This window comes from Podarcis filfolensis (assembly GCF_964270895.1).
Source record: "Podarcis filfolensis genome assembly, chromosome: 3".
In the NCBI taxonomy this organism is placed as follows: Eukaryota; Metazoa; Chordata; class Lepidosauria; order Squamata; family Lacertidae; genus Podarcis; species Podarcis filfolensis.
In genome coordinates, this window is record NC_139606.1 from 101,500,383 (window position 1) to 101,525,016 (window position 24,634).

The 24,634-nt window shown below is 43.3% G+C and overlaps 2 long non-coding RNA genes across 4 annotated transcripts in view; one reads left to right on the forward strand and one right to left on the reverse strand.

The window, feature by feature from the left end:
- The window catches only part of LOC310758916, a 32,167-nt gene extending 20,751 nt beyond the window's left edge, over nt 1-11,416 (reverse strand). Inside the window, exon 1 of the long non-coding RNA XR_014546091.1 lies at nt 10,146-11,416. This is a non-coding gene — a long non-coding RNA (uncharacterized lncRNA). The remainder of the gene's footprint in view (nt 1-10,145) is intronic.
- LOC310758867 overlaps nt 1-24,634 on the forward strand; it is a 46,396-nt gene that overhangs the window by 20,751 nt on the left and 1,011 nt on the right. For all 3 annotated transcript variants that reach the window (XR_014546029.1, XR_014546030.1, XR_014546031.1), the window contains exon 3: nt 22,655-22,705. This is a non-coding gene — a long non-coding RNA (uncharacterized lncRNA). The remainder of the gene's footprint in view (nt 1-22,654; nt 22,706-24,634) is intronic.

Sequence of the window (24,634 nt, forward strand, 5' to 3'; positions counted from 1 at the left end):
TGCTATGCACAGGCATCCCCAAACTCGGCCCTCTAGCTGTTTTGGGACTACAACTCCCATCATCCCTAGCTAACGGGACCAGTGGTCAGGGATGATGGGAACTGTAGTCCCAAAACAGCTGGAGGGCCGAATTTGGGGATGCCTGGCTATGTACTTCCTATCTTCAGCTGGGCATTCCAATAGGAAGGGAGGCCGGTTGTTAATTCAGATTGCTGCTCTTCCTTTGAGCAAGTAATTGAAATAAGTTTCACCAACCAGCTACTCAGGCATATCTACCCAGTCATACCCATTGCAAAAGAAGAAGAAGAAGAAGAAGAAGAAGAAGAAGAAGAAGAAGAAGAAGAAGAAGAAGAAGAAGAATAAAAAGCCATCATGGCTATCAGTGAGATGGTGTAATTGAGAATCACTGGCTTTGCAAGATGCCTTCAGGCTCCTGTTTTGGGGTGGAAATGGGGAAGATGGGGCCTTAATATGCTAATTAAGAAAGGGAACAGAGTGGGAGGGCAAGCCGCACATGTTAAAACCTGCACCTGAAATAATTGGAAATTGGCTTAAAGTGGAGGCGTGTAACCTGATTGATTTGCCAGCTCCAGGGCACGTTGCTTCATCTTCGGAGTCAGGGTCATCATGCAATCCCTAATGTAACAGATGTAGTTTGAGAGGGAGCCGTCACTGGCGGGATGGAGGTGACAGCTCAAGCGTTTGCAGAGATGACTGCAACACGGCCAAGGGAATAATTATTCGGGAATGCCTTCGGGTTTGTGATTTTTACACAAGGCAGAAAACGTTCTGCGCCCTACCTCAAGATGCCTGGAGTGTGTTAGAAGGCTGCTTGTTTTTTAATCACCTGAAAGCTATTGTTTTGGATGTTTCAAGATGGAAGATGGGTCAAAAACAGAGGGAGGTCTTGTTTCAAGGCTAAAATAAGCTAGGAATATGCCAGCCTTCCACTCGTAATGCCAACAACCTCTTGTGTCACAAGTTCCATGGAGGCAGTAAGTTGTTTTTGTTATTTTTACCCATGGTGTTTTAAGTTGCAAATGAAGGGGCTAATAATTTTTTAAAAAATGTATCTGGTTGTTTTAAATCAGGGGTGTGGAAGCTATGGATCCCCATATGTGGCTGGGCTCAAACTCCCATCAGCCAGCGTGGTCCATAGCCAAGCATGATGGGATTTGTAGCCCATCCCTGTTTTTCCCATCCCTGTTTTTCAAAAGCACAACATTTGTCCCTTCATCCTGTTGACTCTAGTCTTTCACCCATACTTTTTTCTAACAGTAGTTTGAAACCATGATAGTTTCCCTAACAATATCCTAAAGCACCCCAGAAAGATGAGCATCTAATCTTTTTCTGAAAAGCTGCAAGGCTGGCTTTCTTAGGAACCTTGTCTGTGGGAAGGGGAAAATGATGGAATTGGAATGAAAATCTAAACAACAGAGGAGGATGGCTAGGTTGCCTGGTGGTGGTGGGAGGAAGCAGAGATAAATAATGTAATTTATTTTTAAGCAGTGGTTGTATCTGGACAGAGGTTCCTCGAACGCAAAGGGGATGGAAACCATCTTGTCTACTCGCCATGGTAAAGATGTGTATTCTTGAAGGCCATTCTAATTATCTGTTTGGTAAATTTATAGGCTCCCACTGTTCAGTATAAAGCCATACCCTCCAACATTTCTCCAATGAAAATATGGACACCCTATTCAACTACAACAACAATTTTATTATTTATTCCCCACCCATCTGACTGGTTGCCCCAGCCACTCTAGGTCGCTTCCAACATATATAAAAGCATAATAAAACATTTTTTAAAAAACCTCCCCTATACAGGGCTGCCTTCTGTTATCTTCTAAAGGTTGTATAGTTACTTATTTTCTTGGCTGGGGGATCGGATAACTCCATGCTCTCCAACATTTATCCAATGAAAATAGGAAAAGTGGGACATTCTGGGATCAAATCAGAAACCAGGGTGGCTTCTGTAAACCTGGGACTGTCCTTGGAAAATAGGGACACTTGGAGGGTGTGAGAAGATGGCAAGAATAAGGGTAAAAAGATATACCATCAAATTCATCCTTAAAATAATGAAGGGCAGCTGCTCATAAAAAGTTGTCAAAATCCAACAGAGCCATAAAACAGTGAACTCAGATCTCTATCCTCATTCCAGGCAAGCAAGAGGCATAGGAGCTGACTCTTAGGGGTTGAGGGGTCTTCAGCTCCCCCAATAAAATATTTGAGGGCCCCAGCCCCCCCCAAAGTTAATGGGCATTGCCATTCATGTATGCCACATCATGTGATTGATTATGTGTGACGGGGCTTACCTGCCCCCCCTATTTTATTCAAGTTTTATATATGCTGGGAGCTGCCCAGAGTGGCTGGGGAAACCCACCCAGATGGGTGGGGTGTAACTAATAAAATTATTATTATTGTTATTATTATTATTATTATTATTATTATTATTATTATTATTAGGCACCCCGGCAACTCTGGTAAGAGGCCTTATCAAAGTTCAAGGACACACCCCAGCCAAGCAAAAATACAGAGGATGTGAAGCAGGGCCAATTGAAGGCATGACTGGGGAGGGGGTGTGGCTTGTGGAGAGTTAGGAGAGTCGATTGAGACACAGTTGGAGTATCCTGACCCAAAGGTTCCTCACTATTTGTGCAGGCTATTTTGGGAAGGCATCAGAAGCACCATAAGTGAGATCAAGAGGCACAAACTGCAAATGAATCCAATCGTGATGCAGTTAGGCCACATTAGCCAGTAGATAAATAATAAAGAAAGAGCAAAGGGCTTTGGTATCACATGTGTTGATAACAGCTCTGATAATGGTAGCAAAAAGCTGGAGAAGCAGTAATCTTCCAAAAATCGATCAGGAAGGTGAGGAAACTGTGGGATGGGATGGCAATCACTACTTAGAAATTGCTTTGGGAGGGAAGAATGCAAACACTCCAGATTTTCCAACAAAACTGGTGGTCTTTTATTCTGTACCAAAAAAGAGAGAAGAAATTATAACTATGGGTGTTCTTATAATATGATATAGTGTGACAATACATGATGCATTTGATCTAAGATTTAAGTAATATCTCGTAATTATGTAGTTAGGAAACTCGTGTAAATATATCCGCATGCCATAAGATCCTGCAAGATGACCTTGTTCCCTGCCAGCAGTGGTTTTTAAAATACTTGTGATTGCAAGCATAACAGAAAAGGGGTGGGGGGGAGAGAAAGAAACAATGTCAGCTCACATTAACAATATGAATAATCCATCAGTCCTAATTTAAACATTAATATAAGCAGTCCATGTGTCCTAATAATAGATAGGCAGGTGAGCTATATATTCAAATACAGAAAGGGGCAGTGAGATCTTCAGACCAGGTGGTTGTTCGTCCTTGCAACCTTGGAAGTACAGGTCTCTTTGCAACCATTCTGGCTTGCAGGATCCACTTTTGCTGTCCACCCGTTAGTCCCCACATCCAAGGTATATAATTTCAAAGTGCACAAACATCTGCATACTTTCTCCCTGTGCTATGGTATCGGTCAACCTCCTTCCTCCAAGCTGCTGCGTCCCCTGAGAAGGAAACTGCCACTGCCATCAGGGGAAGAACGGTATCTCTGTGCTAGTGCACATACTATGTGCAAAAAAAGCTGCCAGGTTCAATTCCATATAGGGCAGGAGAAGACTCCTTTCTGAAATCCAGGAGAGCTGCTGCAAGTCAGCGTAGGTCTGGCCAGTGATTGAGTCAGCTCCACATATTCCTAGCTTCTCTTCTGGGCAGAGAGGCTGGGAAATTGGGTGTGTGGTGGCTATTCATCACGCTGGAAGGACAAGGTTAACTTTCCTTTCATTCACTCGCCATGATTCTGCTCCTGATAAACTCTATAACTGTTTTGGTGTGTTTTTTTAAAGTAGAAAATAGACACATTAAATGCACAGGCACATTTAACCATCTATTTTGATGGAAGGCAGTTGAGCTTCTTCCATCCCAAGGCAGTGTTGCTCCAAAGGGGCTCTTATGTTCTTAAGACAGGAGACTGAGAGCCCTGTTGGATAAAACCAAATGCTCATCTAGCCCAGGATTCTGTTTCCCACAGTGGCCAATCAGATGTCTCTGGGGAGAACTAAAGACTGAAAAGAAATGAAAAACAACAGATTCACTCATTCCTTAGAGCTAGCTGATATACCAGTTTGCTGCTATGCTATAACTCTTGTGTGTCTTAAGTTCAGAGTGCCGTTCTCACGCTTCCCCTTCTCCCTTTATTATTTCATCTGTATGCAACCTCTGGTGATAACCCCCTATTTCCCCAAACCCCTGGTTTTCCGAATTTTCTCAGTTCATCTTATCCTCACAAAGTTCATCTCTTCGTAATCACAGGGACTAGCTCCAAGAGACCACTTGTATTGTTTGGGATTCTACGTGTTGAAGTGCCCCATGTCAATATTTCTGTCGAATGCCTGCTGAACGCTGAAACATATATGTTACGGACTCTCGGAAAGTGGCAACCGGGGGCCTCCCATAAGCCAGCAAGCTCCATAGAATGTCAACCCTGTCCAAGGATTCGACATGAGATGCATTGTAATCAACAGAGAATGATATTCAGTGTATTGCTAAGGTTACAATAGTACAAGAATTCTCTTTGTGCAACTGAACACTCTCCTCCCCCAGCACAATGACCACATCTGTTCTAGGTTTTTCTCCAACCTTCTGGAGCAGATTTGGAGACCTCGTGGGGTGCACAGGGGCGAGGACAAGAGGGGTGAATGCCCCATTGCGGTAGTGACAATCCTTGCACTTGCACAATTATTTAGTTGAATGCTGTCCTGAGTCATAATCAGAACAGAGCCACTGGCATCAATGGACTTGAATTAGTTGTGCGACTCATTGTATTTTTAATTACAGACTCACTCTCTTGTCTGATTTCAGTTTTGTGCCCTCTTTGCAGCTTTTGCTTTAAGTGGGAAACAGATCAATAGAATCTCCAATATTGTGGCTGATTCACATTACTAAAAATGTAGAGATATTGTAAGCAGGGTGTTATGGGAGGCCATGTAAATCTGTCACTGTACAATAAGATGTGCACCAGGTGTACATAATACCTCCATCTTTTGAGTTGGAAGAATCATGGGAATAGATTACAGATGTCCGTGATGCATATGTTATGCCACTGATGTGATGTGATGCATATAAATTTCGACATTATTAGCAGGGAAAACAGAGTTTCAGACAAAGATTTCCCTTGTTCCTGCTAAGTTCTCCCTCTTCTTGACTAACCCAATACGCCTTCCTGTCTTCCACAAAGAGCCCCTTCTGTCTCTAAGCCTTCTTTAAGGTTTTCATTTACCAATTGTCCTTTTATTTCCCCTGTAGAATTTGTCGGTGTGCTTTCTTTCTCTGTCACCTTTAGTTAACACTTCCACCAAAATCCCATGCGATTACAATGCATTGGCTTACGACTTGTGGGAGATGTGGCTCATAGATGGCAACATGTGGCAGGCAAGTGACAACCAGGTTATTGCTGTTGCAGTTAAAACTATGCATCTTGCCTCATAAATCAAACCACATACCTTTCCGAACTCCTCTGGCTTTTCTCTAAGAACGCTAGAATATGGGACCGGTGTCACCATGACAGTAAATAAAAACTGGATCAGGTCTTTAAGAGCAGAGAGAGTGCAGCTATTAGCATCGGAGACAGAATTACTGTTATCATTCTGCATTAATCTGACTCTTTCCTGTGCACTGCCCTCTCATTGTCTTCAGCCATTTGGAAAGTGTTCCCTTAGCAAACAATCAAACCCACCAAGTCCTCTGTCAATAAATTTTATTTGAGAAATATAGCGGTTGCAATACTGATGAATCTTGCTTTCCCCTCCTTGCTTGTCCTGGCTTCCTCCGCCCAAGAGCTGCATTTAGGCAAGAGCAGGTGCCCGTTCTCCTCCGGCAAAGGAAACACAGGCAAACATTGAAGAGCACCCATATTTAAATACTGTATAGCGTGTCTATTTGCATATCTTAGCACATTTTCTCTGCATGGAGTACATTTCAAAATAACCAGGGTTGCGGGGTGTTTGGGTCGGTGGCTACTGGATCTGTTGATAACTTGAAATATGTAAATACATCTCCTCTCCCCTCTCCTTCCCTCTCCCCCCCGCCCCCCGCCTTGCTTTCTTCTTTTCTACAACCAGTGCTTTAGATTGCATTAGCTGTAAACAAAGATGTATTTGCAGGGGCAGTCGGTTTGAGTTTATTGTTTATGTAAATCTCTCTGAATGTGACATAGCCAGATAGCTTCCTATGTTGTGCTGATCCACGTTTTAGGCCTGCAGCCAAAAGTATTTTATCTTTTTACTTCATTATAGTGATCTTCCAATTAGCTGTGGTCTGTAATACCCTGATTTTGGTGGCAGTGGTTTGGGGAGGATTGTTTGATAGTTCTGCTCGAGAGGCAAAATGAGTCGCCTTATTATAGAAAGTGCAGAGGTTGTGCAGTAGCCGAGTTCTGTTGCAAAGTTTGCCGATAAGGGGAAAACTGGCCCTTGAGCATCTATTCTCTTCTGTATATTAACACTTCTAATCTGCGCTGCTGATAAAACTGGAAGCCATTTGCCTTTGCAGGAATTAGTTCTGCCTCACTTGTGTAACCAGGCGATGGTGATTAACCTTTAAACTGTCCAATATTCTCAGCAGACTCCTGCTCCAGATTAGAAACTATTTAGTTACGACCAACTAAATTAACAACATTCCCGCCTCTGAAGAATAAGGTTTGGAAGGTATGCATTTTAAGGTGGAATTGTATTTGAAAACAGGGGAGAGATGTGCTTGTTTGCTTCTCACGAGATGCACACATTTGATGGCGATGGGGCTGCCTACGAAAATAGGTTCTACATTTCGGAGAAAAGAAGCAAGAGGCCTAAATAGAAGAAGCCCATGTCCTGTAGATGCAATTAGTTAGTAGCCATTGATGAACATGCAGATTTGATCCAACCCTACCTATACATGTTTGATTATAGGTAGGTGATACATTTTGGAGAATGTGTATATTTGGTTTTGTGCAGATGGGTGATTTAAACACACACACACAAAAACACACACACACAGAGAGAGAGTGCAATTATTAAGGGATATTTCACTCCCAGCCATACTAGTCACATAAAAGGAAGTTCCATCAATTTGAATTAAATTTACTTCTGTGCGAATCTGCTTAAAATCAGTGCAGAAGTTTACAATGGACACCACCAACTCTAATCAACTGGTGAATTAATCAGCTTTTTTTTTTAAGGCTGTAATCCTGCATCCACTTGCGTGGAAGTAAGCTCCATTGAACTAAGTGGAACATACTTTTGAGCAGACGTGCATAGGGTTGAGCTGTTCCATGATGAATCCAATGGAGATTTTTTAAAATCTTGAGGTCCAAGGCTGAAGGCTCAGGAACTATATATTTTTTAATAATAATAATAATAATGACTTTGGTGTATTATAGGAACAAGGAGGAAATTTTAAATATGACCTTCTCTTTAAACAATAAATGTAGCTTTTGTTTATTAAATGTTAGGTGATTTCTCGGGTTAATTTATTTAGCCTAATCAATTGATCAATTAAATGCTTTAAAAACTGAGCAATTAATAATTTTCTGATCTTGGACTGGCAGATAGCACGCAGGCACACACACATAGGCTGTGATCTGAAACACAATGGTTTGGAACCAAACTCAGTAGAGATCAATGAGACTTAATTCCAAGTAAAAGTATATTGAGGATAGAGTGCCAGCTGTCTCAGATTTGAGATGGCTTGGAAGATCTCTGCCACATAATATGACAAAGAATGTGTGATAAGGAGAAGGTGAGCAATAGCGGAAAGGAGGGGAAGATAATTTTCTTTTAGGCAAAAAGGGCTCTCCCAATTTTCTCTCTCTAGGGGTTAAGCTGAACAGTGGAACAGATGTTATAAATATCCACAGCAGCCCCTCATGCCCAATAGGCTCCAGCTGCTGGGGTAACTTTGCACTGAGCTATTGCATCTAGAAATTTTTTTAATATAATGTAAAACTTATCAGTTGAAATGTAACCTCCAACTCACATGGCATAAAGACAAAAACGAGGGCATTTATGTAATAAACGGTGTAGTGCTTGTCCGACATGCATGAAATGACCGTATTGTTCTCCCTTGCTGGAGAACAAAATCAAAATCCCCGTTAGCAATGTTTTTCTGTTTTACCAGTTTTTACATTGGCTGCCTCCTTAAAAATTGCTAATCTAGATACTACATTAGTAGGGTGTCAGTCAAACTGCAATCCACAGTGAAGCCTTCTTCACATACCAATTTAAATCATTCATGGTCCTTTCTTTGGCATTATTCAAAAGATCATAATAATTTTCTTGTGCCCACAGCACAAAAAAAATCAATTATTTCCCCACAAAGACTTGAAAGTACTTAGCGAGTGCTGCAAGAAAAGCTGAGGGTTATATCAAATTGAAATTGCACTCATTACACACAACACAATTAGTTGCCACTAGTCTGGCCGGTCCTTTAATTCTGAATGGCATATCTTTATTATTACAGAAACAAGCATGCAAATGGCATTGTTCAGGATTTGCCGAAATCAATAGGATATAGGGCTGTGTGTTTGGTGGCCACTGTCACTCAATCGGCTGTGGATTTGAGATAATGTGTGTATTTGAATTAATGAAGGGAATGTGAGACATCATAAGTGACACCCAAATAAAAGAAATGGGTACATGATATTTGTAATTATTCTACTTGTGTTTTTGTTGTAAATACTTGTGCTTTTTGTTTTTTAATCAAAGGATTAATTGCATTTTAATAAGGCATTATGATTTTCAGAGCTTTAGTTAATTAAAACTTGTAGTATATAATTATGAAGTGATGCTGAGATTTTTCTAAAGATCACCCATATGTTTTGAATGTGTACATTTTCCCTCTTCTTGTTATGCAGTTGCTACATGATTCCCTCCCCTCCCTTTCTCTTTTTAATGAATTATATTTAAATGTTTGAGAGATGACGGGTTCAAATTTCGGACAGATTTTTAAATATTTTTTTTGTAAGTGGCAGCTACAGTACAAAATGTTCATGATCTTAGGGTTGAGTCATAGACTATGTTTCCTTTGGGCTTTTTGAGGATGCAGGACTCATTCCCTGCATCTGCATTGCACAATTAAGGAAAAAATAAATATCGTGATGTGGGAAACACAGTGCTAATTGCTGAACTGTGAAATGACCAGACGCAGAAGCCATTTGGGGAATGTTTTACCTGCATAGCACTGAAATAATGGAAAGGGTGAATTTAGGGATAAAGGAGAAAAAATGTGACACGCCACCCCCCCCCCACCGGAGATGAACATGCAGCTATTGCCCTGATCCAGTTTGCTGAAATTGTAGCACTCCCTTGGTCATATGCTGCTTCCTTACTCACAAGGAATGCTCATTTTGGACTCACAGGTGTCCATGGAGGTGCAGGTCAATTCTGTCTCCAGGGCAGCTGTCTACCAGCTCCACCTGGTACGCAGGCTGAGACCCTACCTGCCCACAGACTGTCTCACCAGAGTGGTGCATGCTCTGGTTATCTCTCGCTTGGACTACTGCAACGCGCTCTATGTGGGGCTACCTTTGAAGGTGACCCGGAAACTACAACTAATCCAGAATGTGTCAGCTAGACTGGTGACTGGGAGCGACTGCCGGGACCACATAACACTGGTCTTGAAAGACCTACATTGGCTTCCAGTACGTTTCTGAGCATAATTCAAAGTGTTGGTGTTGATCTTTAAAGCCCTAATGGCCTCAGCCCAGTATACCTGAAGGAGCGTCTCCACCCCCATCGTTCTGCCCAGACACAGAGGTCCAGCGCTGAGGTCCTTCTGGCAGTTCCCTCATTGCGAGAAGCAAAGCTACAGGGAACCAGGCAGAGGGCCTTCTCGGTAGTGGCACCCACCCTGTGGAACGCCCTCCCATCAGATGTCAAAGAGATAAACAACTACCTGACATTTAGAAGACATCTGAAGGCAGCCCTGTTCAGGGAAGTTTTTAATGTGTGACATTTTAATGTATTTTTAATCTTTGTTGGAGTGGCTGGGGAAGCCCAGCCAGATGGGCAGGGTACAAATAATAAATTATTATTATTATTAGTATTATTATTATACCTTTGTATGATGGTAAGCAGCAATTGTGGCCCAGTGTGACCATGGTCTTAGCCTGGGACAAACCTTTGGCCCCGCAGGACCATTGGGAGCCAACACTCCATCCTCCTCTGGCTATGTAGGTTGCTGGGAGGCTTGTATTCAAGGGGACCTATCACAGGCAAGCTGTGTTTGAACAGACCTATCAGAAGCAAGCAGGAGGGTGGGCCTGGCTTTGTGGAGAACCTCAGCTCCTGGTCTTCACTCAGGTCCGCTCACTGGGCATATAAAGACTCGTTAGCTCAGTCAAAGCTTTATTCCCCATCCTCCCGCCCTATGTAGTGGTGGGGAGCGGGCAGCTTCTGAATATGCCCTTGCTATGGAAATATTCGGTCGCCGTATTCAGGGCCAGGGAGGAATTTGCCTGCAGATGAATTGGGCCTGTATGGAGGGTATTGCCAACCTCATAGCAATTGTCACAACTTGTTGGCGGATAAGGCATTGGATTGGATCCTTAGTCTAGGTGACGGAGGGGTTTGGGAAGCCACCTACCCTCGCCTCGGGGAATCAGGGGTGCCATGTTACAGAGGTCCAGGGGGAGGTGCTTCTATCTGGATGCCCATTTGGGAGCTGATGGCCATAGCACTCCCCAGAAAAGTGGCAGCCCTGAAGGGATCGCCCCTATTTGATGTACATCACAGGGAGTTCCTTAACCCAGGATTGACCCTGCGAAATAGTCTGCCAGCCAGCAGTCAAGTTGGTTGATTCAGGATACATACCTATTCCGAAAGCTACTTGCATCTGTAATCAGTAAAGTTGTGGCTTATTCGAGCCCAATATGTTTACAATCCCCATTTATGCAGAGTTCTTTCCCTCGCAAGATTTAATGTTTCGCTGTCTGCAGTTTTGCAAGGTACATTCTCAAAAATCCCATATTCTGAAAGGGACTGCCCTTGTGGCACAAAACAGGTCGAATCCATCACACACGTTTTATTTCATTGCCCGCTTTATGCAAAAATGTATAAGTATTTGACCCCCTTATTGAAGGAGGGGATCTATCGCACTGACTCTTCCAGCGTGTCCTATCTGCTGAATAATTGTAAGAAGGACATTGTGGAGAATGTGGCAAGATTTTTGAGTGATGCCATGAAATTACGCCACTATACGTCCTAAGAGCCACTTTTGCATCTCACAATGTCTGTACAGTTTTATCCTAAAGTACCTCCTTCTATGTTTTGTTACCCGTGTTGCGTTCTGATCCATGTGTAGGATGTACTCTTACTATGCCAATAAAGGAAATTGATTGATTGATTGATTGATTGATTGATGTTTGTCCTGTGTGTTTATAGTATCTTACCACGATATGGGCCCAGCCACCCGCAGGTTCCATGCAGGGAGAACACACATCTGTGCATACATTTCTTTGCACTTTTACTGTTGTTTTACTGTCTGGGCAGCTTCCAACAAATTATGAAACCACATACAGAAGTTCCCCAGGTGGGGCAGAAAAAAATATCTGGAGACCTGCTGCCAGTCAGCGTAGGCAATACTGAATTAGATGGACCAATGGCCTTACTCAATATAAGGCATCTTGCCATGTTTATGGTCAAAGTAGCAATCCACCCTGTACTTCTTAAATGTATTTATAACATTCATTTATAACCATCCTTTTCCATTATTCGGTGTCCAGGATGGCTTATGTAAGGCTCCTGGCCTGATTCCAGGGCTCTTCTACAAGGTCAGAATTTGAAATGGTGAGATTATTCGAGATTTTCTACAACTCAGCAAGTTGTAGAAGGAGCAAGAAACCTGTTCTTATTCTTCTGTTTGAAAGAACATCCCTTAGTTCATGAAGCCTTCAGTAACATATATCAAGGTGAGTTGTATCCAGGCTTCACTTTCTGTGTATGGAAAGACTCCTTCCATTGAAGGAAGGCTTTATACCCAGCAGAAACTTCCTGTTGTGGAGGGAGGCAACTTTGCTGATTGCCTCCTCCCATTGCAGCTTCCTTCACTGGTATTCTGGTAGATCCCTCAACACCTACTATAGTGTTCTGGAGGGTCCCTCAACACTATGGTGGAGTGTGGAAGAGGTATCAGGATCACTAACTGAAGGAGAGATTGAAGAGTGGAGTCGTAGGGGTAAGAACTAGAGCTGCACCAAGTATGCGCTCCAAACACTTTATGAGGGGGTAAAGTTTGTTGAAAAGCCTCCTAGCCTTTTAACGTTTTCCCAAGCTTGTCCCCAGTGTGTTGTGTTGCTCCTTCAGTGATATTTCCTCCCTTATTATTAGGCCAACTTTCTCAACCACTGCATGATCCCAGCCAGTCAGGGTTCACTGTGATGATGTCAGAGAGGCAGGGTTCCAATCAGATTTCCAGCATTGCCTTGTGACAGTTCCATTGCCTGTTTTCACACGGCAGTGCAACACAAAGGATAATTTATTGATGTGGGGAATAAATTTCCCATTTTTCTGCACTGTGGTGTGAGGGTAAGCAATGAAAAAGCATGGCAAGACTGGGAGTGTTGATCTAGTTCTTCCAACAGCATGTTGTAGGGCAATATTATCTGTTTTGCTCTGCCATGAAGAAGAAGAAGAAGAAGAAGAAGAAGAAGAAGAGGAGGAGGAGGAGGAGGAGGAGGAGGAGGAGGAGGAGGAGGAGGAGGAGTTTGGGTTTGATATCCCCTTTATCACTACCCGAAGGAGTCTCAGAGAGGCTAACAATCTCCTTTCCCTTCCTCCCCCACAACAAACACTCTGTGAGGTGAGTGGGGCTGAGAGACTTCAAAGAAGTGTGACTAGCCCAAGGTCACCCAGCAGCTGCATGTGGAGGAGCGGAGACGCGAACCTGGTTCACCAGATTACAAGTCTACTGCTCTTAACCACTACACCACACTGGCTATCAATGACAGTTTCATTGCCCACCTCAGCTCAATGTGACACAAGACAGGGAGTATCAGCAATGGTAATGTGTCTGCTGTGAACATTCATGTTCTTTTGAAACCCCCTCCCCCCCCCCAGAAAACACACACACCAAAAAGGACCTCCAATTTTCCAAGGCAACAGAAACTTTCCCTAAAACCTGTCCTCTCTTTCAATTCTCTTGAAGCAGAAACACACTTGCCATCTATCTGTTGGCAAGTGGTGCTGGCAGAATAAGGCAAGGAGGGCGATTTGGTGGTATCCTGGCCTGTCTAGTGATAGTTTGGGATGTGTTAAGTTAGCAGCTGTTTTAATAAACAAACTTGGTATACTGGTAGTGTTTCAGGTGGGTAATTTTAAACTCTGGTCTTACAGGGATCACCTCTGAAGTAATCTGTATTAACTTCCAAATGTGGTTGGCCAGCCCTGCAGAAGTTGTGACCCGTCTTCATATTCCACTGGCCCTGAAGTCACTGGTGGAGGAACGGGGGTGCAGAGGGAGTGGACCATCCCCAGCACCACTATTTCAGTAGGGTGCCATTGCGGTGCCCTCTGACACATGCCGTGCACCCCCCGTGCGCCTTGTGCCACGCCCTCACAGGCAGCGCGCCATGCCCCTGGGATGCACGCCATGCCTCCAGGGGTGGTGTGCCATGCCCCCAGGGCACCAGCCATGCCTCCGCCTGCTCTCCGCAACCGGTAGCGGAGCATGCAGCTTCGCCACTGCCTGAAGTTCTGCCCTGATGACACTTATTATTCTCTCTCACACAGTCTATTTCCCCTACATTTACACCATTTGGAGCTCATAAATCCCCTCAGAGCCAGTGTGGTGTAGTGGTTAAGAGCAGTGGACTCATAATGTGGTGAACCGGGTTCGCGTCTCTGCTCCTCCATATGCAGCTGCTGGGTGACCTTGAGCTAGTCACACTTCTCTGAAGTCTCTCAGCCTCACTCACCTCACAGAGTGTTTGTTGTAGGGGAGGAAGGGAAAAGGAGATTGTTAGCCGCTTTGAGACTCCTTAGGGTAGTGATAAAGCGGGATATCAAATCCAAACTCCTCCTCCTCCTCCTCCTTCTTCTCAGAAGCACAAAGCAGACCATGGTTCTCATTGACTCTTTTATCCCCATGCAGAATTTAGCGCCTTTTCAAAATGTGTTTTTGAATAACATTCAAGGTTTCCTTCTATATTCTTCCCTCTGCTTTGGCTAATTATCAAGCGAATCCAGTGGTTGGCTATCAAGTTCAGGGTCTTCTTAGTAGTGGCATATTGTCTGCAGAAGATTTTTTGAAGGGAGCATCATCTGGTTATCTTTCTTCAGCTTTTTTGGAAAAGGACAAAGAGATCCCTCTTTAGAGACCAACACTACTGTGCTGGGGCCCAATGATAAAACTGAAGTGGAGCTGTGCTGTGTTCCAGCTGTGTCTTTTTAATCGATTGTGTTTCTTGTCTTGGGCTGCAGTCAGACGGCACTTTATTCCATTTTCCTAACATTTCCTCACCTGATAATTTTCTTTTTTTAATGTGATCTTTCATATGATGTAAAAGCTACTTCTGGAAATCTAGTGGAATCTAGTGGAAGTCTGATGCCCATTCCCATGTTAATTGCATCTAGAAAAAACACACACATGTAAGATGGAAAACTGCAGCATGAAATTTGGGGTGATCTCATGGCATGCACTTTGTTCTCACCATGGGGGAACAGAAGCAGCACCCGTGTTCATTCTGGGATGTGAAACACAAGAGCAGTCAAGTACAACATTCCTAGAGTGAATATGTTTACACATGGAGAGGAATGTTTGTCCAGCCAGCAGGTAAACTTCCTGTTTCCTTCTGGGCTGGGACAGACTTCCTCTGCATGTGAATAGAGGTGGGTGTGGCCTCACCTGTGCAGGTAATGACAAAAGCACAGGGCAGGGCAGCCATCTCTCTTTCACCACATGCATCGAAGAAACAACATCTATTAAGCCAAAGATGCCCTCAGGCTTCCAGCCAAGAGAGGACAGAGGGACTGTCTTCTTATGAGATAGATTCCAAGTGTATGTTAAGCTAAGTCTGCCTTCTGGAATCTGATTGTGAACAGAATGTGAGTAAACTCTTTTTATACTTTTGTAGAAGACTGTGTTGTCTCTTATATTTTATGAGGGAATAAGGGGAAAATACCAGAACAGTTATTATAGAGGCTTTAGCGAGCCTGAGCAAACGCATCCGTTGCAAAGCTTAAAATTAAGGGGAATGTTACTCTGCTGAAATTGTGGAACTTGTTAACGCAAGTTGGATAAGGATATAATCAGACAATATATCCTCTCCTGCATCCCTGAACATTCCCACATTCATAAAGGGTGATGACATGTCCAATGGCATCTGCTATTGCGCCACACCACGTCCATGGGACTGAATTAAATGTAGCACAACGTATTTCATTTTTTTTAACACCCACGGCTCCATTATGCAACAGGTTAAAAGGAACAGTAGGAAAGAAATGTTAGAAACCTTGGGATAGACGATTTGGACATTAACGCAGCAGCAAGAAGATGATCAGAATTCCCCTTCGGATCTTGAAATATGGGTTCCCCCAACAAAATTTAAAATTCGGCTTTGTAATTCGGAATTTATGTGATGTGATTTAATTTGATGTGATTGGCCGGTTAATAAAAATTATTAGAAACCTTGGGATAGAAATACTGGCATTCTAACCAGGAAAACTAATGAAATGATCCCCAAGTCTGAATGCACCCTTGCACATGATCATATCTTGGGTTTTAGGTAAACAATAGATTGAGGATGCTGTGAAATGCTTTGAGGGGGCATCAAACTGTTGCTTAGGTGTCAGGTGAACTTGGCAGAAAGTCTCCTCTCCCCCTTTTTTTTGCACACGTCTTCTGAGATTAAAATCCGCTCCTTTGCAGCCATTCCCCTCTCCCCTGATGCTCTTAGGTATACTTTAAATGTGCAGCTGCACAAACACAGCATTTGCCATATTTGTACCACCTGCGGTTCAGCATCTCCCAGATTTGGTTTATTTGCAGTTTTCCCCCTGCTGTCTTTTGATACGGCTCTCCTCGGACGCTTTGAGGCAAGGCGGGTTGAAGCTAGGAAAGAAACCCAAGGCAGATAGATTCTCCCCCCGCCCCACACCCACTCCAAAAAAACCCCTACTGCCAGAGTTCAGCACTTATTTAGGTGTATCTAAAAATGTGCTTTAAGTAGGATTTGCTCGTGTTTTCCCTCCCTTCTGCAAGCTGATTTAAAATCTAATATTATTAAGTTGGCCGCAGCCTTCATATTTTAACTGTCAAGCCCAGAGCCTGAGAGGTGATGCATTCAAAGCTTGCTAAAATATTTGCTCAGCAGCACAATTGTGTGTGATGGAAAATAAACTCCTCCAGAGCATCTCCTCCTATCAGGCATGGCCTGCAGCCAGCGAAGAATGAGGGAAGGTCAGTCAATTATGTGTGGTAATCACCGTAAGCATATTATCTGAGACACAGATGTCTTCCCTGACCCCACACGACATAGCTATTAACCCCACAGCAATATAAAAATGGGGCTGGGGGGGGGAGGTGCTGGTCCCTTAGGTAAACTAGACCTTTTCAGTTTGGACATGTCCAGCAGATCGGGGGAGGGAAAAGTTGCAAGACAAGGGAGATGGTTTTTTCAGGGACCTGTCCAACAACCTGACCTTTTTGTCGCTGCTGTCGGTGAGGTGGCGTGCCTCCTCTTTAGGGACCTCGCTATAGGCCTAGTCATGTGAGATAAATAGCTGCATCATCTGAAAATGAGACGAACAAATTGACTTGTAAGATATCGCAGCCGCATCGTAGCTCTGGAATGCCACTTCCCGATTTGTTGGGTGGCGGGGGAGGGGGAGAGACCAAACAGCCATTTGTGTGCTCCACTCCTGTGTACGTTTTTAAAATATGGCCCCTCTCCTAATATCGACAAAGTGTAATGGCAATATCACACAACTCGCCTAACGCCGTAATGCAGGAAATGGGAATTTCTCATTACGTGGCGTGTTTGCAGCAATCGCCTTCCTGCACAGTTGCTTTCAGGTTGGGATTTGTTTGCAGAATTACAAACTTGTTAGCTAGGGTAGAAAGAATACAGGTTGTTGTTGTTTCTAAATAACCCTCATATAGCTGCAAATTATAATATATACGTACAGTATATGAATGCGTATATAACAGAAATCTAGCTTGAGTTTATATGTAGGAAGCTGGTCTGCACTGTTATATGAGTTATACATAAAGGTAAAGGGACCCCTGACCATTAAGTCCAGTCGTGACCGACTCTGGGGTTGTGGCGCTCATCTCGCTTTATTGGCCGAGGGAGCTGGCATACAGCTTCTGGGTCATGTGGCCAGCATGACTAAGCCGCTTCTAGCGAACCACAGCAGTGCACGGAAATGCCGTTTACCTTCCCGCCAGAGTGGTACCTATTTATCTACTTGCACTTTGACGTGCTTTCGAACTGCTAGGTTGGCAGGAGCAGGGACTGAGCAACGGGAGCTCACCCCGTTGTGGGGATTCGAACCGCCGACCTTCTGATCGGCAAGTCCTGGGCTCTGTGGTTTAGCCCACAGCGCCATCCACGTCCATGAGTTATACATACTCAACTATTATATGAGTCTGCACTGGGGTGTGGGTGTGTGTGTAGGTTGTTTCATGTTGGCATGGGTAGCTCACAGGAGAACGTATCTAGGAATACAGAAAGACCAAGGGAGGAATTCAGTGTCACACCAAGGCGATCATTCCATCTGGACATGCATTTTGGCTTACCAGACAGAACAATCTCCCCTCTCCTCTCCCCCATATGCTGTTCTGGGGGTTCTCCTAACCCCACCTTCTAGAGCCAACTTCAGGGGCACATGAGGTGATCAGTCACTATCTTTTACCATATTCCCTAATGAGCATATCCTAAAAGAAAATAATAGTAATAATAATAATAATAATAAAGATCGTAGGAAGGTGCCTCATACCATGGGAGCCCATTGGTCCATTCATCTTTGTGTTGTCTACACTGACTGCTTTTAATGTGTTTTAAATGTATGATGTGGAATGTGACCAGAATTAGGCTGCCTAATGTCACCCATGGAACATCATGCTATGTACAGGAATTTTAATCCTGCTCTCCATTCTCAAAGCCCAACACTCTGCCAATACTCCAACCACTTGGCTACACTCTAACTCCCTCTTCCTTTCTATTCACCCCTCCACCATGTTTTTAAGTTTCTCTCTCTCTCATTGGCCACTGTAAGAACAGAATGCTCGACTAGATTAGCTTTTCCTCTGATCCATCAGGACTGATCCTGATATCCCCTCATTTCCAGCAACAAAATACATTCAGGGTAGCCCCTTGTCTAGAAGACCAGAAACCCTCACAGAGATACACAATTGTCTGTTGCAGAGTACTCCTGGTATTCTCGCCCCTCTGAGCAAACATCATGAAAGAGAGAGACTACCTTCAGGTGATCAATAGCTATTGGAACAAACCTCAGTGACCATATGGCCCCACTACGTATTCATGTTTGCAACCTTAGGCCCATACTACTGGTGTTTTTGGTTGAACGGTCACAGGGTGCAAAGTTGGAGAGTGGGCACAACTGTGTGCTGCACAATCGGGGCAAGGTTTAGTTAAAGATTTGCACAGTCCAAAACTGCAACCTCTGATTATCCTGATGCTCCCTTGTGATTGAAGGGACCAATGTATTAAAAAACCCCACCAACCCAATATAAGTGTGGTCTCCATCTGTATTATGTAACTATCTTATATATATATTTATTATCTTGTAAATCACTTCAGGGTGCCTAGTGGGAAGCAATTAATAAATGAAATTCTTCTTCATCATCAACATCCCTAAGTTTAGAGATGTTTTCCAAATCACTTATGCTGATAAAGTGTGTATCTCATGTGATCACTGTAAACTATCGTATACAGTGGTATCTAGGGTTACAGATGCTTCAGGTTACAGACACTTTAGGTTACAGGCTCCACTAACCCAGAAATAGTACCTCAGGTTAAGAACTTTGCTTCAGGATGAGAACAGAAATTGTGCTCCGGTGGCGCGGCAGCAGCAGGAGGCCCCGTTAGCTAAAGCGGTGCCTCAGGTTAAGAACAATTTCAGGTTAAGAACGGACCTCCAGAACGAATTAAGTTCTTAACCCAAGGTACCACTGTATTGGCTTGGTTGTGTGAAATGGCTATCAGATATCAGTCACCACAGATTGCGGTAGTGGGATAACTGGCATTGGGGGGCAACATATTAAATGATAAACTCATCACCTGATAATGCCCATGTCTAATAACTATGAATTATCTCTTCATACACATACATTATAATGTCTACTTGGTGCTTCAGAACCCCCCCCCCCCGTCCTTTGGCTCCTCTTTCCAATTCTCCTCTTGTAGAATTTTACAAGAATTTTACATCTAGTTTACCTCCCTTGTTCAGTGCATGACATAAATGCAAGATGTAACTCAAGCATTCCTGGCACGTGACCATCCTCCCTCTGCTTAAAACCCTCCAGTGCAGGAGTGCTTTGCAACCTGCTCTGCTGTCCACCAGAAGTTTTTGCTAATGCTTTTAGCCAAAATCTGCTTCCTTGCTGTTCTTACCTATTACTTCCAGCCCTGGAAGAACACAAAGTTCCGTGTGCACCATGCATTTAAATCATGTGACTTCCCCCCAAAGAATCCTGGGAATTGTGGTTTGTTAAAGGTCCTAGGAATTGTATCTCTGTTGCAGAGTTAACTACAGTTCCTTCGGATGTTGTGTTTCTCCTTAATCTTCTTTTCTCCATCTCTTTCAACCATTCATAATAGGACTTGCTTTCCAGGCTCATCATAAACCTCTAGGCAGGTGCTGATTTTCTCCTGCATCCTGAGTGTTTGGTGAGGTGGCTGCAAATCTTCTTCATCTCTCCCCCTCCCCAATTGTTGTGTATTATTCAGGATTATGCATATTACGACAGACTTCCTAAGGACTCTGGGGTGTTGTTTTTTCTCCCCCTAAAACGTCTTCTCATTTGAAGAATGAGTGTGCTACCCTCTTTCCCATTTCCTTCCAGAATACATTTAAATGAAAATGGTAAATGAGATATTTGTTTGCAGCTGCAACGACTTCGTGCTGCTTGTTCCATTTCTGAGAGAGCGGTGTTATGAGCATCTAACATGGGAACAAAAGTATGATTTTAATATAACAAAAAGGGGGTGTTTTTGTTTATTCCCTGCTGATCTGTAATCAAGTGCACTAAGTATATGTGTGTGTGCTTGGTCTTAAACCTCCTGTGACGTCTACTGTGGTTTCGATTGTGAATCAAACATAAAGCCGTCAAGTCTCTCTCTCTCTTTCTTTACTTTCTGCACAAGTATGGTTCTACTTTGAGTATATATAATGCATTTAAAGCAAAGTGAGACCCAGTGCATGCTTCACTTTTGAAGAAGAGCAAGTTCATTTTGTTGGTACGATTCACTGGGACTTTATGAAGGAGTGTTGATGGAATAGATTTGCACAATGGCAATATAGATTTCTGAAACGAGCCAGAAAAATAATGGAGTCCATTGTTGGTTTGTTTTTGCTTTCAGCTGGTAAAAGTTGGCATGAAATAGCTTATCTGGACTGGCCTCTGGTTGCGAACGGGATCCGTTCCTGAGCCCCATTCACAACCTGAAAGAAACGCAACCCGCGTCTGCGCATGTGCGGGTCGCAATTCGCCGCTTTTGCACATGTGCGTTACATCATTTTGCTTGTCTGCACATGCGCGAGCGGCGAAAACCGGAAATAACCTTTTCCGGTACTTCTGGGTCACCACGGGATGCAACCTGAAAAGACGTAACCTGAACTGAGCATAACAAGAGGTATGAATGTATCTTCAGGCAGACTGAAGTGGCTGTCTCAGGCAATTGTTGTGTGGTGTCATGAAAGGACAGCACATCGCTGTTTCTTTATCATTGTATTGCCAAAATAACTTAGCTAGTTTTAGATGCCATCTGGCATCTCGTTCTCACACTGACCGACTAAAGGTCTGTGAGAGGCCCACAGCACCAGCAGATCTCTTCTGTCTTTATGATACAGGTTTAAACAGAAAATAAATAAATGCAAATAAGCATTTGCAAATAGGTTTTTGTCTGCCACATCTTGCGAGTTTGCTTTGGCATTCCTAAGCCATGTTCTGCTCCCATATTCTCCCACACACTTGCTTTTTCTAATTTACATATCCCGTTTATAGAGCTTACCACTTGCTCTTTGGTGTATTAATTTAAACTTGGTGATTTGTTTTTCTGCTCAGGGAGCAGCAGACTCCAGGATAGTGACATATTCTGGCAGCCACAAGCAGCGATTACTTTCCAGTTTGGCTAATGATATAATCCACCGTGGTTGCAAAGTCTTGCTTTTCTCTTTAGATGACATTTTTCCGCAAGCTACACGTGTTGTATTTATAAGTGGCACTTAGGAAGATGCGTTCTGTAATCTCCTACTTATGCCTGACACTCTACGCATGTGTTTATCTACAAGGAGTGATGACATTGCTTGTTAATTCCACCCCCTGCTCCACAGCATCATAATATTGGAGGTGGTGGTTGGGGAGGAGGGGAAGAGTGTCAGAGATGTATTTCAGCTGCCAAAGAGTAATCTATTGACATTGGTCATGGGTACTTTATAAGGTACCTATTTGGAAAGTCATTTGCTACCAAATGTGGAGAAACCATGGCTCAGTTATACTGCATGCAGAAGGCCCCAGATTCATTCACCTGTTTAAAGCATCAGGTAACAGGTAGACAGGTTCAAAGACCTCAGCTGCTGGTCAGAGACCACATTCACTCCATACGTTTAAAGCACTATGTTACACTTTAAACAGACTTGGCTTCACCCAAAGGCTTGTGGGAGCTGTAGTTTGTTAAGGATACCAAGAGTTGTTAGGAGACTCCCTATTTCCCTCAAGGAGCTGCAGTTCCCAGAATTCCCTGTGGAGAAGGATGATTATTAAACAACTTGGGAAATTGTAGTTCTGTAAGGGGAGTAGGGGTCTTTGACAACCAGTGCCATTTTTCTAGAGAAAGAGGTGCCAGAACTGACCATGAACACCTCCCTTGTTCGCTTAGAATAGCAATGGCGCCCACCTGAGAGGTGCTGGAACTCAGTTCCGGTGAGTTCTGGCTGAAAAAAAGCCCTGTCGACAACGTTAACAAACTGTAGCTCCCAGAATTCTTGGAGTTGGGGGAGCGTTTACAGTGGTATTATAGTGCTTTAAATGCATGGTGTTCTGGTATAGCACCGTTTCCCATGCTCCTAAATCATTTCTGTGGACAGCTATTCATATATCGCAGATGGAGAACGAAGTCCTTTGAAATGCTCCTTCATAAAAATCAGTTGCTGGTGATGGCCAAAAATAAAGCCTCTCCCTTATTTTTTTTGACATTTGTGAATGAGATATTTATACTGTTCATTTTCTCAAGTTGAAACTGGCTGTGTAAGTGGCATGATCAAAATAGGGGTTTTCCCCCCTTGGCTACTGGAAGAATGCGAATAAATACTGATTTACCTGAATGCCACCCACATGCCACTGTGAACTTACGTAACCAAGTTTTTCTTTATTAACTCTCCAAGGACACAATAGCCATGCACCGAAGATCCTCAGCAAGAGCTCACACTGCCCATGTAAGTGTATTTTTTATTTTTAAAAGGGGGGAGAAAGGAATCAAGCTCTTACCTTTCAAATTACATTCATAAAGCATTATTCAAATACGTGTAAGGCTGACTACTAAAGAAAGCACAATGACTGTCTACAATGCACTAATTTTATTCCACTTTGACTTTGAAAATATAATCGGTACTTACAAAAATTGTAAATACTACGGAATCATGCTAGAGGGATTATTCTAAAGTGGAAATGCTAATATAGCAAGCAAAATAGCTCTTTCTAGTCTTAACTGGCTCCATTATCAGCAAAGATAACATCTGGCAACAACATTGCAAGAAGCACAATTTGTGTGTGTGTGTGTGTGTGTGTGTGTGTACACACATAACTATCTGGGATTTATGGTGACATGTACATTTTTGTTTAAAATGCACTTCATCTTGAACTCCACATGAGATGGAACAGGTAGCAGTTATTCCTTGTGACCCCTTGCTCAGCCACCCCAATTAAAACAGCAGCTTAGCCAAATGAATGTCTGTCTACTACCAGCGATTTAGTGGAAGTGGAATGCAAGGGAGTGCTGCTCCAAGACTATTTTCAGAGCGGGGATGATGGCCTCATGTGCCAGAATGCCAGGGTTATTGATGGATCTTCCTTGCTCTGGCAGATGAATGCAGTGCTAATGAGCCTTCCAAGTTTTCTCTTGCTTCTGATAGCTTAGCACAGTGGAAAATCCAAAAAGCAGGTTGCATACTTATTTCCCTTTCTTTGATGGAGTTCTTACTTCATCCTAGTGGTTTTACTGCAAAAAGATGGCAGTCTTAAATGATCTGAAGAGAAGCCAGGCAACCTATTTGCAGTGATTTGACTCTCAAAATGCTGATCAGTCACAGCAGGCTAACCACTACACCACCCTTTCCCAGCTCCCAGCTCACTGTTCCATAATTTTCTGCTGATCTTAATATATTGGGCATTGTGCTATGTATTGATGCCCTATCTCTCTCTGTGTGTGAGTACATAATAGACTAAGCTGCCTATATTTTTGGACTCTCCTTGGGGGCGTTGCTATGATGGCTGTCATGATGGGCTCCTGCACTTTGCAATTTACCACTGCACCACTGTCTACAGTGGCATTCTCCTTGCACCGTGCCACATGGAGGATGCCCATAGCTGATTGGAAGAGCATTTGCTTTGTGTGCAGAAGGTTCCATGTTCAATCCCTGGCATCCCCAGATAGGACTGAGAGGGACAGAAGTCCTGGAGAGTCCTAAAATGTTTAGTTTGGAATTGTTTAATTGGCTCTTTTGATTGTATTAAGATTTGTATTAATATTTGTATTAATGTGGGTTGTTATTAATGAAACATTTAAAAAGGTGGAGGTAAAACATTAATAAAAAGTAATTTTTAAAAAAGGAATCCTGCCCGTTAGTGGAGCTAGATAATACTGAGTTAGATGGCCAAGGCACTGTTCACTGCAGAAGCAATCCAACCAAGTTATTTAATTAGACTAAGAAACGTATCCTCATGTATTCAAGAATTTGCGTATTCAAGAATTTTCACTCGGTCAAATGAGCAGACCAGCATACTATAGCACTGTGTTGTTTATTACTGCATACCAGGCAGTTTGCATACTTAACGAAGAGAACCTACTTGCATGCTACAGCTTTCCATTGTTTCTTACTGCGTCCTGGAAAGACTCATAGCAGGACATTGCTGCTCCTGACTACATTCCAGAGTCCATACTAGGCCAAGCAGACAGAGATGTCCACCACAGCACTCTAACGCTTCTCGCTACATGCCTAGCCAACTGAACACACCTCTCTGCCACAGCATCCTGTTGTTCCTTACTGCATTCCAGTATACCCTAAATGAAAATACCCCGAAGTGCCACGGCACCGTATTGTTTCTCGCTGCATCCCAGACAGAGCTCAATCATTCTTGATGCATTA